This window comes from Dipodomys merriami, unplaced genomic scaffold (genome assembly GCF_024711535.1).
Source record: "Dipodomys merriami isolate MVZ:Mamm:240054 unplaced genomic scaffold, mDipMer1.0.p SCAF_76, whole genome shotgun sequence".
Classification (NCBI taxonomy): domain Eukaryota; kingdom Metazoa; phylum Chordata; class Mammalia; order Rodentia; family Heteromyidae; genus Dipodomys; species Dipodomys merriami.
In genome coordinates, this window is record NW_027206357.1 from 1522779 (window position 1) to 1538526 (window position 15748).

Here is a 15748-nt window from a genome sequence, read left to right on the forward strand (position 1 = left end):
AAAACTTATAGGTAGTAGAAAGTTTTATTCCATGTAATATAAAATAATCACACATCATTGTACAAAACCATTTATAAAAACTGGTAGTTAAGAATACATTCAAAGACATTTTTAAACTTTCTTGTTGACTAAAGATTAATTTTCAAATGGATGAGAATATAATCATGTCTAGGTGTTTCAAGTCTCCAGTCTTGCAAATTGTTATTGCAGATGAATGAATTATGGAAATATAAGCTGACATCAGTTCAAGTATGTGCAGGACTGAAACTCCATGGAATGTATATAAACCTTTCAAATATTAACAGACAGTTTATCAGAATGACTATCAGGAAGTTGAAACCAGAGAGCCATAATAGTAAAGACATAGAATGAATGAAAAATGGAACAAGGGGCAAGTACAGCTAGAATACTCAATGTACACATTTGAGAAAGGAAGTGGTAAATCGGAAATAAATCTTGGAGAATGTGGTGGTTGAGAATGATAGAAGGTGTCACTGTGATCCAGGAGCAATGGATAATTAGGTGGACATATTTAATTGTAAGACACTTTCACAACCTTTGGAAATTCAGTTAAAAAAACACAAAAACACATAAAAATCACAACCAAACAGCAATCTGTAGGGAGTATGAATATGACCTCTCAAAAATTTTAAGCAGTTAATGGAGAGAAGTCTTAGTAAAAGCAAACAAAGATGTTCAAAGAGGGCAGTTTGGCGTAGAGGAGGATTCTGAACAGATTTAAATAGATTATCTAAGGTTATAAATCACATATATCTGCTGCAAATATTATCTTTCTTCTATGAGTTCTCTTTGTCTGAACTTGATAATCCAGTCCTGAGCCACAATTGATAGCTTGGAAAAATGGAATGGAAGAAACAAAATGAAGAACCCATTACTCCACTGTAGAGAAAACAATCTTTTATTTTTTCCTCTCATCCCTCTTCACTACATTTTATTCATACTTTTAGGTCAATTCATTTTGAATTACATTTTCCTTCTTTATTCTGGCAAAGTAATTGGTCAAATAATTCACTAAAAGTTATTTGCCATTTTTTTTGATTATGCTGTTTAATTGACTAAGCGAGTCCATTAAACTTTCCTCTTGTATTTGGTTGCCATGAAACAACATCTATGTTAATGAGGACAAATCTAATGTAAAAATTGTCTCCAGAAAACCAGTCCAAGAAACTGTGATTACAAATACTTGGCTAACTTTTTTCTTTTTCCTTTACCTTGAAAGTCTTCTTGTGTCTAAATTGCCCAGAAAAATAGGTGCTCCATCACTTTTTGTTTCAATCAATTCTAACCTCAAGGATATATTTTGCTAACAAGATGCTTAGAGGAAACCAAAAAATACTCCATTTTTATCTTCTCACTTAAGACTCACCTTAGATAACATATCAGGAACAGTGAAGTTTTTCTTTGCAAAATTATTTCAATATATTATTTTTCTCTTGTTCTGGCATTTGCTCACCAAGATGTATGGAGAAGAATAGAGGTAAATCACCCATACCTTGGAAGACAGGTCTGTTACAAAAGGACAATGCTTCTGTGTCCTACTTCTATGTCCTCCTCTCAACTCTTTCCTGATTTCCAATTAAACACAGCTTCTTGGCTATTGAAGCCTCACCCACTGCTTCATCTTCATAGTTTCTCTTTTAAAACTCTTTTAAGGGTAGAGACCCAGCTATATACAACCAATCTGAAAAGGATCCCAAACCTCAAAATCTAAAGGAGTTTTATGACTCTTCAGGAGGATGATTGGGAGACCTAGGACCCCCCATGCCAATCGTTTGATCATCACATTCCTGCCTCATTTTGTCCCCTTTCCTATTGGCCAATATTCGTCGCTGTAACTGATCTGGATATGACCAGGTGTCAGGAATGGTAGTGGTTAGAGCCCCGTTCTTTTTTTGTCTAGGAGACAACTCCTCCGCTACTTGCACTCTCAGCAATCACTGGCAAACCAATGACTCATATCCTTTTGCAGGTTTGGTACGTGTTCCCCCATTTATTGTTCTGGCTACTAATGACTCTCAGTTTTCCCAGGTTCAATTGATTCATCCGCGCACTAAAAGAGCAGTAGGATTGATCCTTGCAATCGGGTCCGCAATCATCGCTACAGTGGCTTCAGCTACCACCGCCGCTGTATTGCTGTCCCAAAGCGTGTCCACCGTGCAACAGATAAACCAGCTCATCCCTCAACTGTCATCCATAGAATTATAACATTTACAAGTTGCCAATCATCTTAAGGGAGGCCTCCTTGTGCTCCAACAACAAATAGACTTGCTCCAAGAACAGATTACGTTTCTTTGATTACAACAAGGAGGACTATGTAATGCTGTGACTAATTCTGTCTGTCAGCTTACCCCTCCCGCACCCAATTTCACTGAACTTAGTAACGACCTCAAAGGCCCTAAGTTCCTTAAGTACTTAAACTTCAACCAAATCCTGCTGCATGATGTTACCCACCTAAACCAGACCACCATTCAGCTTATTCCCGCTGTCTCCTTTTTAGAAGATGTGCTTAAAAAGTTTCAATGGTTTTCGCCATCCTCTCTGGTCATCTGGGGAGGCTATGCACATGTAGGGCTTACTCTCCTAGGAATTATTAAATGCTTGCACTCCCGGCAAAAATGCCTCCAATGACGGTTCACCATAATGATGGTCCTTTTAAAAGAAAAGGCAAAATTTGTGGGTAGAGCCGGTCAGATCTGGTTGAGTCAGCTAGAGTAGCAGTTGAAGCACACTTCCTGCTCATAGAGACGTGACCCACAGGCACGTCTGCCTAGCTTTCCAGCCATGAGCTGTCCATGCTCCCTACATGCCTCCGGGGGACCAATCAGTGCCTGTCACCAAGCAGTGCCCATCATCAACTCCCCGCTAAGTAATTGGCTGGGAAGGACTCAGGAGGTTGGGAAAGCTGGAGCTATAAAATCCCAACCCTTGTGCAGAAATAAATCAGAACTGCTTAAACCTGTTCTCCCAACGTGTGTTCCTTGAGTGCGTCGTTCACACTTACCTCCTGCCAGAGATCTAGCCCTACAATGTAGCAATGGGGGAGGCCTTATAGTCCTTCACCTTCATTTGACTTGAAGCTAAAAATCTGTGATTAGTTGGAAATCAGGCAAGAGCTAAGAGGAGGACAGAGAAATAGGACATAGGAGCATTGTCTTTTTGTAAAAGACACTGTCATCCATGGTATGGGTGATTCAACTCTATTCTTCTCCATACATCTTGTTGAGCAAATGCAAGATGAAGAGAAAAAAATAATCTATGGAAATAATTTTGCAAAGAATAACTTCACTGTTCCTGATATGGTATCTAAGGAGAGTCTTAAGAGAGAAGATAAAAGTGCAGTATTCTTCGGTTTCCTCTAAGCATCTTGTTAGCAAAATATCTTTGAGGTTATAAGTGATTGATCCAAAAATTGGCAGAGTACTTATTTTTGAGGGCACTTTAGACAAAGAAGACTTTCAAGGTAAAAGAAAAAAAGAAAAATGTATAGCTAAATATTTGTGATCACAGCTTCTTGGACTGGTATTTTGGAGACAAAGTTTTACATTAGAGATTGTCCTCATTAACATTGATGCTGGGTTTCCGTGGCAACCAAATGCAAGCGGGAAGTTTAATGGACTCGCTTGGACAAGAAAACAGCATGATAGAAAAAAATGGCTAATAATATTTAGTGAATTATTTTGACCAATTACTTTGCCAGAACAAAGAAGGAAATATTTAATTCAAATCACTTGACTTAAACTTATGAATAAAAGTAGTCAATAGAAATGAGAGAAAACGTAGACGACTGTTTCTTCTCCAATGGAGTAATGGGTTCTTGATCTTGTTTCTTCCATTCTATCTTCACAAGCTATCAAGTGTGGCTCAGGACTGGAATATCCTTTCAGACCAAGAGAACTGGCAGAGGAAAATATTTGCAGCAGATGTAGGTGATTTATAACCTTAAACAGTCTATTTAAATCTGTTAAAATTTCTCCTCTACACCAAATTGCTCACTTCGAACAGCTTTGTATGCTTTTCCCAAGATTGTCCTTCATTAACTATTTAAAATTTTGAGAGGTCATAATCGTACTCTATAGAGATTGCTGTTTAGTTGTGGTTTTTGTGTGTTTTTGTGTTTTGTTGTGTTTTTTCACTGAATTTCAAAATGTTGTGAAAGTGTGTTACAAAAATGTCCATCTAATTGTCCAATGTTCCGGGATCAGAGTCACTCCTTCTATCATTCTCAACCAACCCCTTCTACAAGATTTATTTCCGATTTACCACTTTCTTTCTCACATGTGTATATTAAGTATTCTAGCTGTACTTGCCCCTTGTTCCATTCTTCGTTCATTCTATGGCTTTATTATTATTCCTTTACTATTATTACTATTAATTTAATTTCCTGATACTCATTCTGTTAAACTGTCTGTTAGTACTTTGAAAGGTTTATATACATTCCATGGAGTTTCAATTCTGCATATACTTGAACTGATGTCAGCTTATATTTCCATAATTCATTCATCTGAAGTAACAATTTGCAAGACTGGAGACATGAAGCACCTAGACATGATTTCATTGCCCTCCATTTGGAAGATTAATCTGTAGTCAACAAGAAAGTTTAAAAATGGCTTAGAATGTATTCCTAACTACCAGTTTTTATAAATGGCTTTGTACAGTGGTGTGTGATTATTTTATTTTACATGGGATAATATTTTCAACTACCTATAATTATTGGCAAAAGAAGAAATATAAAATTTACTACGGTAGAGGAATATGATAGAAATAGAAGACAGATTGTATGTTTGTCAAATCTCTGATGAGTACCCATATTCAAGACTTAAAGTCATATTTCTTACTATATTAGACATATAGGGAAAACATAAAACACCATATGATAAGGCAACTATTCATGACTTTTTAAAATGTACTTATGTGATGAAATTTACTTTATTAGCTAATGTTTTGGTTTGAAATATTGGAGGCTGAACTATTTAACAAATTTTTGAAGGCACCTACTGAAAAACACAAATGGTGGGGGGTACTATTCCTACACTTTAATGAATGGTTGAACCTGTTTGGCATTAGTGCTGGGTGAATAAATCAACTCTATTGAAACTTGCTCCCTACACTCGAAAGACTAGTAACCTCACTAAATATCATCACTTGTAAAGTTTATTTTGGCAAATGTGATTTTTAAAAGTTTATTTGAAAAGGAATATACTTTCAGCAGATTAAATGTAGGTTATCATTTGTTTGAGAATGACAACATTTTTATACTACAGAGCCAAGTTTACTGAAGTACCAGTGTTTTGAAGCACTAAGGATATTCTCAATTAATGTTTTTTGAATTATATTTGACCTCTATGTCAAGTATTCCTAGCATTGGTAGACCAATTATGGATCTATCGTTCAGGAACTATTTTTTAGCCTGCTGATACTGGACTGAAATCATTCATTAACCATTAGGAGAAGGGTACTACAAATAATCTTGTGACATTTGTGGTCTTTTCCACTCATGTGGCATGGTCATCTGAAAATTGATGGTTTGAATTACTGTACTTTCACATTTTGTGATTTCATCTTGCATTTTAAGTTGCCTTGCATTTCCCAATTGCTCACTGCTAATTCCTGCATTTCAAGGAATTGGGGCCCTGAAACATAAGAAATGAGAAATTGAGATGGGTCTTCAATTACTTTCTCTTGGCATGTTGCATGGGCATAGGTGGGAACTTTTGCCCTAGTTATCTGATGATGCGGATAACTGGGAGCTGGGATCCTAGGACCCATGGATCCTGTAGAAGAATAATACCTTTTAGACATCATATCAGCAAAATTTGAGTATAATCAGGAAGAATGCTTCAGAAATATGGAGAAAAACAATTTGGGACCAGCGAGTTAAAACAATAAACAGAGCAGCAGAGTAAAATCCCTTATAGATTAGAGGAAAACAACATTGTTTTTTTTTTTTTTACCATGTGAATTCAGAAGACCAATAACACGTAGAAAGTATCACAAGTTTATACCGAAAACATTGCATTGATCCTTTTTATATTCTAATATATATTCTAATCCTGATTATTTATATTCCAATCTATTTATTGGAATAATATAAATTAATTTGTCAAATTATCAATTAATTCCAGTAAGATCCACTTTGTGAAATATAAAATCAACACATATAAATATAAAATATATAATTATCTATAAGAAAATGTTTTGCATTGTTCCGTTGTGGTTAGGGAATCAAAGGCAACTGTTTTAAAGTATTATTCCATTGCCTCTACCTCATTGTTTGGGAGAATTAGAACTAAAGCTTAACCATTCAGGGATGTACAGCTTAGAGGCAAGAGGAAACACTGTGGTTAAAACACTACCAATTTCAGGCCTAATAATGAGGAGAAACATATGGACTTCTCCTGGAGCTATGGAATATATTTGGTGATAGAAAATCAGTGGTGTAACTTCCTGCCTGGTTGGATGGTAGTCAGGCCAGGACATTAGGTAATCATGCATATGAACAATTTTTTCACCTTCTTGGCTTTAGCTACTTTTGGAATGGTAGGGTGTAATAAGCAGTTATATTTTGAAAAAAAATACCTTCTAGTCCGAAGAGTTCTGTCTGAACTGTTCGTCTCCATATAATCCCTTGTAACTAAGATTAGTTTTGCTCCAGTAAGACAATCTATGCTGTCAGGGTAAGACATTCTGGTTGGGCTGTTCCTATATGAAGCAAGGGTAAAAGGTCAAGGAGACATTTGTGCCAGCAAGACCTCATTTGGGAAATTTTAAGCTGCAGAAATTTAGAAGTAGCTCTTAAGCAAGGCTAACTTTGAATCCATTAGCTCCACAAAGCTAAATCAGTTAATAAATAAGTACTTGAAAATCCATTACCTTTGCACCTATCTATAACGGCTTCAAAGTATGATCAAATTTCAAATGAAAAAGACTTAAAATAGTCATTTACAAAAACTTGCAAATGTGAGCAATCGAACAAACAACATAAGTTTTTTCCACCATACACAGAATTTTACAGAAATAAGATGAATAGCAATTTTGGGAACAATAAGGTTTCCTTGTTACAAATAGGCAACCAAGGATATATACCTGTCTTAAGATTGCATCATTGATTACTTAAGTTTATAGGATACTACATGCTTCAGCAGCAGGTCTACCCGAATTACAATACAGAGATTTACATGCCTCTTGCACAAGGATGATATGAAAATTTGTGAAGTATTCCATATTTTTCATTCTTCAGATGCAAGAAATGAAAAACTGTTATTCAAAAGTTGATTACAAATATACAAGTGTAATAATATATGTAATTCATAGAAATAAAAGTTAGTTTGACATCAGTGTATTCAATCTTCACCATTTTAGAAAGGCCTTTACATAGCATAACCTTTATAAAACTTTTGAAATAAATAACATTGTCATTTTATCCGAAAGAAATAAAATTCTATAAGGACCTAGGAATTAAAAGAATCTTAAAATGTTTCTGTATGGAATGCAATCTGAAAGGACACATTTATTAATGAAGGTATGTATTATAAAACAATGTCGAATTCAAAGTATTATATCTAGGAGCGAATGAAACAGATTATGGACATTATACAAACAGAATACTAAACATTTTAAAATATACTTTTTCAGACAAGCACCAGAAATATCTTTAGTTTCTGTAATACTCATTTCAACAGATAAATTAAAATTTTTTTCTGATTTAAAAAATCACAAACTCTATAGAAATCATTATAGATGTATACAAACAACTAAAATATATTTTGACATCAAAGTCAGGCAATTCACTTGGAAGAATACCATGGAATACATGAATTTTTAAAGTAAGGTATTGCTGTTTCTTTGTATTGTGAAAATATTTTCTATGGTCACATAGGATGGACTGGCAATTTTGAAATTAAAGAAACTTAACTGATCCATTAGGACTTAGGAGAACAATTTGTACAGCTTTCCACAACTTCAAAGAGGTAGTGATACATACTTATCCTTTTGGCAATATCAAATTCAGTTTCTTCCAAGTTGTGCTTCAGAACTGACTTGATATAATGGTTCAATAGAAGGAGATCCAGCGTATCATTGCTATATCTATTCCCAGCAGCAAGATGCATGGGGGGCAAGAGGCCTTTAACTTGGCCATTGGTATCTGCATGATGATGAAATAAAGAAGCCACTCTGTTATTATTCCATGTATAAGTACTGTGCAGGGATGTCCAGCCATTCACAGTTATTGCATGAATATCTGCCTTGAGCCACCAACTCATGGACAATATCTAAGTGTCCACTGTAGGCTTCTCGATGAAGAGGGGTATACTCATCGTCATCCCTAGTAATCACATGAGTGACCTTTTTGGAAAGTAGTCTCTGCACTGTAGTAAGGCGATTATTTTCAGCAGAACAAAGAATTTTCCTTGGATACTATTTCATTTTTTTTTGCAATTGATACCATTTCTCACTTTTTCATCTTGTTCCTCAACTTCATCAGAATTGCCTAACCAGAGACTTTGAGTGCCAGTGAGAATGAGCTGTCCATGTATTTCCCCAAAAGTTCACATTGGATGAAATGGTCAGAAAAATCTGGTGAATTTGCTGCATCTGTTTTTTTCACTATTATTTATTTTCTCTTTTTTCATTTTTACTATTCTAAATTATTCTAACTGGAGAGTAGGGAATTGGTAGAGAGCAGAGGAAAGATTTTCCTCCGTATTTAAAGGTACAGACTGAAAATGAGGACCAGTGTTGTCTTCTTTTGCAGCTTATTCTAAGAATGAGAAAACAGGAAATAATATCTTCTATGTAAATGAATTGGGATATGGCAGAGCAGAAAGTGAAATGATGCAACCAAAAATATAAAAGCAAAATAAATTATGATAATTATGGAGCAATCATATTACTTATAAGAACCATGAAAGGGAGAGAGGAAGAGAGAGAGAGATGTGCAATGATTTAGCTAGCCACAAAATCCATCCCTCTCATCAAATTATAGAGCAAATAAATTTATTTTTTAAAAGAGATGGAAATAGAATTTAAAATCAGATGTCTCCATTGTTTTTAATTATATTCTTATTATCTTAAATACTTGTACAAGGGAATTTTCATTCAACATATCAGTTTTTTAAAGTAAAATGGATCTTTATATAACTTTTCCACACCCTTCCAAACCTCACCCCACTTTAATTTTTTCTAGTTTCATACTATCTGTATTGAATATTATACCTTCAGGCTCCTCCTCCATAACTCTCTTTATTCCTTCCTTTTGACTTCCACTCACATATTCCAAGTGATAGTTTCCTGGTATTCATTTTGTTGGAGTAAAGTTCAATTTTATAAGAAATTACACCTTTGAAATACTCCTCTGCAAATAGCATGCTTTGGTTAATATTTTTGTGTAAACTTGTATAAATTTCTAGCTTCCAAATATGGCTCTGACTTAGTTCCATTAATATATTTTTAGATCTATCCATTTCGTTGCAAATAATGTAAAAGTCTTCAAAATGGATGGGTTCAATCCAATTGTGTATATGTGCCATTCTTTCTCTAATCATCACTCTGCCAAAGGGCATCTGGGCTGTTTCCATAACTTGGCTACAGTGAATAGTGCAGCAGTGAACATGATTGTGAAAGTGATTTTACTGTTACGTTTTGGAATAATTCATCACTTCCTTTGTGGGAGCAATACTCTATCCAGTTTTCCATAATAAGAACATCCTTCCCTTCATCTTCATCACAATGTATTGCAAGTCCTCAAAAACACACTTACCCCTACACTTACCCCTACAGGTCTCAATAAGCTAAAACACCACTGTGCCCATATTCTTTCAAAACATTTTTTTCATAATTGTACATATAATTTAGTGAGAACCTTCTATGTACTTTCCTAATGTGGGAATGAGGGACATGACAGAGTAAACGTAAGAAATATGCAACTTAATTAGCTATTATCATATTTAAAATCATGTTCAGCTCTAATTCATAGCTTCACATAATATTATTTTAATCTTTATTTGATTACTTCATCTAACCCGTAAATTATATCAGGTGAGTTAAAAGCAAAGGCAAAAAGTGTGGTTTGATTTTGACACTCATGTGTGAGGATGCACAACATGGGCAAATAAATGGATTGGAATTAATAGCTCTTATCCATTTTGTTAACGTAGAGATGATTTTCCCAACCTGATTCTTGAATTCTTATTCCATTCAACAACAAGAAACATGTGATAATTTCCTTTGTTTTGCTCCTGATTAACTTTTTTTCCATTTTATTTTATAATGGATGATTTCATAAATTTACTGTAGATACGAAAATATACTAAATATTTCTATCCGTATGCATTGATATATACATACACACATATATTATGCAGGTTATATGATAATGTATAATTTCAGTTACTGTACAATTTACTAAATTATTAAAACTATCGATGGCTCATGCCTGGCATCCTGGTTACTCGGGACGCTGAGATCTGACAAACATAGTTTGAAGCCATCCTGGGCAAGAATGTCCAGGAGCTTCTTATCACCAAACAATCAACAGAAAATCAGAATTGGAACTGTGGTTCAAATAGTAGAGTGGTAGCCTTGAGAGAAAAATCTCAGGGATATCATCCAGGTTCTTAGTTTAAGAAGTACAATCTACCCTAATAAAATCCATTTAATTTACACCTGTGTAATTAAAGTATTTCCATCACCCAAATGCACAACCATGCTCATTTGCAAGGTAACTCTGTTTTGTCTGAAGTACCATAAAATATTTTCACTTAAGGTGAAAGCATTGGAACGTGGGTTCATTCTATCTCTCTCATGCATTTTTCCACTCAAATATTCAAATGTTACAATTATTCCAATTATTTAAAATAATAGCTTTTTACTTTAATACCCAAATATTAGAGTTTAAATTGAGTGTCTTGTGCCCCCTAAATGGGTGCTCTTACCACTTTGTCATGTCCCCAGGGCTAAATTATCCTGATTATTTTTCAGATCCTTGTGTATGACCTTGGGCTCAGTCCATGTTATGTTATTCTTCCTGGAATTTAGAATAATAGGTGCATGGCATTGTGTACTGATTTTTTTGTCCAGTCTGGGCTTTAACCTCTATCCTCTGAAGAGTAGACTCCCATGTAGTCAGGATTTTCATAAGTTTCTGATAGCTGATGTTTTTTTTAAGTCTTTGAATTTCCTGCAAGTTCTTGACTACTGAATTAATTTGTTTTCTTGGGTTGTGTTGTTTCATTTGAATGTATGTGTTGAGTTGTTCCTCACTTGTCCTTTTGTTTCTTTCAATCAAGTTCTTACCTAAAATGCTGAGAAACCAATTCTTCTTTTTCATGATAGTCAAGGTGAACATGATTTATTACAAAGCAATTTCAATAATATTTAAACATCTTCATATCTATGGATGGTACATAAATGATAAGTGCTGTGACGGGTTTTTTTTATTTTCACAGCAGTCTTTGCCATGCACAGACAGATCATCATAAAATCTATGAAGATAATAAAACTACAGATGCAAGCAAAGAGAAGAAAAACCTATTATTAATTGTTTGACAGAGGCTTGCGTTCTAGTGAAAGAAATACGTTGCTTGATGCAAGATTTCACAAAATTGTATTGCTAGGGGGAAGCTAAACAATCATCTAATTCTACAGAATTGAGGGAGAAGAATCAAACTCCTGAATCGTTTACATGTGGGTCAAATAAAAGCATGCTTCTAAAAAGAGAGTTTACTTTAGAGAAACATGATGAGTTCTATGTAAATAGGTGCTTAGTTGATTTTGTTAATTTGTAAACTAATACAGGGAAATAGGGTACAGCAAGGTAAAAAAAGAACTTCGCATTGAAATACTCGTGTGTGTGTGTGTGTGTGTGTGTGTGTGTGTGTGTGTGTGTGTGTACATGCACGTGTATACATGCATGCATATGTGCAAGTGCTCATTTATTTATTCATCATCCCTAAGCTTCTGTGTCCAAGGATAGTGGCTTACCACTTGAGCCATTGTTCCACTTCTGGTTTTTTGGAGATAATCGCATGTATTTTCATGATTGGACTGGCTTTGAATAGTGGTCTTCATATCTCAGCCTCCAGAGTAGCTAGCTAATCTTACTCAGCCCCCAAGTAGCTAGTTAAAATTCGGCCTGTCCTCTATACTTCACTGCTTTTTTATTCTTGTCCTGAGGTGTTCACATGCCTAAGTCATATATATGTCTGAACTCTTAACTACTGAGGAGGCTTGAGAACAGAACCCAGGCCAAAAGTTTAGTGGACTTCCTTCTCAATCTATAGTTGGGTGCATTGGATCATTTCCACCATCCTTCACTATCTACAGGTTAAGATTGGAAGGGCTGCCGAATCCAGGCCAGCCAAGTTAGGAAGCAAGACAATTTGGTGTGCAACTCTTATGCCCTTGATAATGGGAAGGCTAAAATATCAGATCAGATGCATGTTCTTTTGAAAGGGAACCCCTATCCTAAAATTAACCACTGATATGACACCACTCTACAAAAACAATCACCAAGTTGAACACAATTTCCCACAACCAAAATAAGCATATGCTTTAACATGCAAAAACTTAGTACAATCTGCTCTTTGCTCTAATATCAGCTGCATCTAATTAACATATCATGTGACAGAATAGTTTCTTCATTAAACTGATTATATATTTTAAGAAACCTAGAAAATTCTTTCTCACATATTAAATCAAACGAATGGCAAATTGCCTCATTTCTTACCTATTTGACTACCACTATAAATTCATCTTACGATTATTATTAATAGTAATATATTCAGATTTATTAATTTACTTTGTAACAGTTTTTAAACTTTTGGCTTCTCTGCGGAATTTGAAGTATTTAGATAGTATCATCAAATTTTATTACTTGGGTACTTAGGGCAGTTTTTAAAAATGTTTTAAACCAATGGTTTCTAGTAATTCTGTTTTTTTTTGGGGGGGGAGGGTGTCAGATCGTGGGACCTGAATTCTGGGCCTGGGTACTGTTCCTCAAGGCTAGTTCAAGGCGAGCACTCGACCACTTGATCCACAGCACCCCTTCCAGTTTTTTTTTCTGTTTATGTGATGCTGAGGAATTGAACCCAGGGCCTCAAACATGCAAAGCAGGAGTTCTACCACTGAGCCACCTTCCTAGCTCTCTATGAATTCTTAATTGGTATATTATTTAGTTTATTTTTAATTTCAATTTAATTTTATTGTAAAGGTAATTTACAGAGGGGATACAGCTACCTAAATAAAGTAATGAGTACATTTATTGTGGAAGGAACATATTTATCGCTTCCATTGATTTTTTTGCACACTCAAAAAAAAAAAACTATTGATGCTTTTCCTGTCGATATTGACCAATGGGTACTTTTCTTTCTTCATGCATTTTTTATTATAAAATTGATATACAGAGGGCTTACAGATATTTAAGTCAACTAAAGAGTACACTTCATTATATTATCTAAATTTTGAACTTAATTATTTTCTTTTGTTTCTTTAGGGTAATTCTTTTTTCAGAGTTGTAAGATTAGTTAATTTAGTTTTGCATAATTTTAACACATGTAAATTATTCAGAGATATATTTTTTGCTTTCAAAATAGTTAACATGTGAATATTTAAAAATTATTTTCTTAAATTTTATATGGTTGATGAATTTAAATAAATTTAATTTCTTAAAGTTCTAAACATATTTGTTCAGGTAATGAATACTGTATTTTCAAGAAGCACATACTTAATAAAAAAGGCTGCATTACATGGTCACTTTTTGGAAATATTTATACTTGAATTAAAAAAAAACTGAGCTGGGCATAGTGATTTGTAGTTTCCATTTTCAAACTATGGTGGGAAGTGTAAATAGGGTTTGCAACTCGGGAGAGACTGGGAAAATATGAGACCTTATCATAAAATTTCCAGAGTGAAATGATTAGAGATATAGCCATGCCTAGCAAGATATAGAGCACCTGGTTATCATATACTAAATCTTGAGTTAAAACACCAGTAACATCAATCTTTTATCAAAATAAAGTATACATGTTTCAAAATGTTTATTATTTAAAACTTGTTTGCAAATTTCTCATGTCTTTTATTTCTTATTTTTCAATTTACTTAATCTATAAGAATCCAAGTATCTTGTGACTGTATTATTTCTACTAAACTTTTAAATAGTATGAGCAATATTATGATTTCATATATTAAAATGCTTTTACTGTTTGTGATAATTTCCTCTGTTTAATATGATAATAACAGTATTCCAAATATGTGTATTGCTATGTGTGTGTGTGTTTATGTGGGTTTTGTGTGTGTGTGCTTTGTGTGTACTTTGTAGTGCTTGGGAGATCACAAAATTGCTTCACATATGTTAGGCCAAAGTTTTATCACTGAACTATACTGTCTAGTTATAATACAATTTGTGTTTTAAGTTATGACTTTTTAAAATTTTCATTCCTAGTATGCTTTTCAAAATTATATATGATAAAATGTGATCCATCTTCTATCCACATTAGCAACTGTTAGTTTTATTTTTTCTCTTATTTCTTTGGAAATGAATTATATTCCTAATACAACTTTTTTACATTGTAACAGCTCTATACAATGCTTTGTTTTCTATTTTATTTTTTCCATGTTATCTGACTTTTAGTCCAAACTATCAGGTGGATTAAAAAGAAACTTGATTCAGAACACTTTATTTTTCTCCTTCTCTTCTCTGAAGTCTTTCTGTTTTTTGAAACAATACCAATGACATACAACTCCTATGTGATCCACCATTCTTCCCCATCTCTCTCTCTTCTGCAGTACAGCTCAAGTCGTTATCATTCAGCTTTATTATGCTATAATGTTATCTAAAGCTTAACTCATTCTTAAATTAATTTTAGTTGCTTTGAGCAATCTCTAAAGACATTTATCTATATATAATATCAGGGGTTTGTGTTTCCACAATGTGCGAAATATGAGTGACTATCAAACATCCAGATATCTCTGGAGAATATTGGTCCACCTGCTCAATAATACCGTATGTAAATTCAAGGAATTCATAACAATCTTGTAAAATGGTGTAGCTTGAACCTTCATACAAGCTTTGAATCGTATTACCATGTTTAGTGAAGATAACCTAGTTCTATTATAAGAACAGACACATAGAAGAAGGTAACAGATTTTTCAAAAATAAATTCTTACTTTTATGTTCCACAGATCATGAAAAAACTCTCATGCTATGAGAGTTTATGAAATAAAAACAGAATCTTAAATGGTTGTATTGGCACTATTGCCTCTCTAGTTTTAAAGAATGATCTTAGAATATTACCTCAATCCTTTGTGTGTATGTATGTCGGTCATGGGGTTTGAACTCTGGGCTTGGGAGTTGTCAATGTGCTCTTCAGCTCACAGTGAGTACTCTACCGCTTGAGCAACAGCAAAACTGCCAGTTTTCTAGTGGTTTTTTGGAGATAAGAGTCTCATGGACTTTCCTGCCCAGGATAGCTTTAAACCACCATCCTCAGATCTCAGCCTCCTCAGTAGCTAGGATTACAGGCGTGAGCCACCGGCACCTGGCCTACCTGAAACCTTATAAAGAATGATTATCAAACTAAATGTGAGATGTAAAAACCTGTAAAACATAAATGTAAATATTCATGACATCGGATTAGTAAAGGTTTCTAAAAATTTGACATGGAAAACATTATTAGCTAAAGAGAAGCAAGAACTGGATTATATCAAGTGATAACCTTTCATAATTCAAAGG

General features: G+C 34.2%; 1 pseudogene; it reads left to right on the forward strand.

Annotated features, from left to right (window-relative positions):
- The first annotated feature begins 7151 nt into the window (after window positions 1-7151).
- On the forward strand, window positions 7152-7248 carry LOC138818450 (U6 spliceosomal RNA; annotated as a pseudogene).
- The last annotated feature ends 8500 nt before the right edge of the window (window positions 7249-15748 follow it).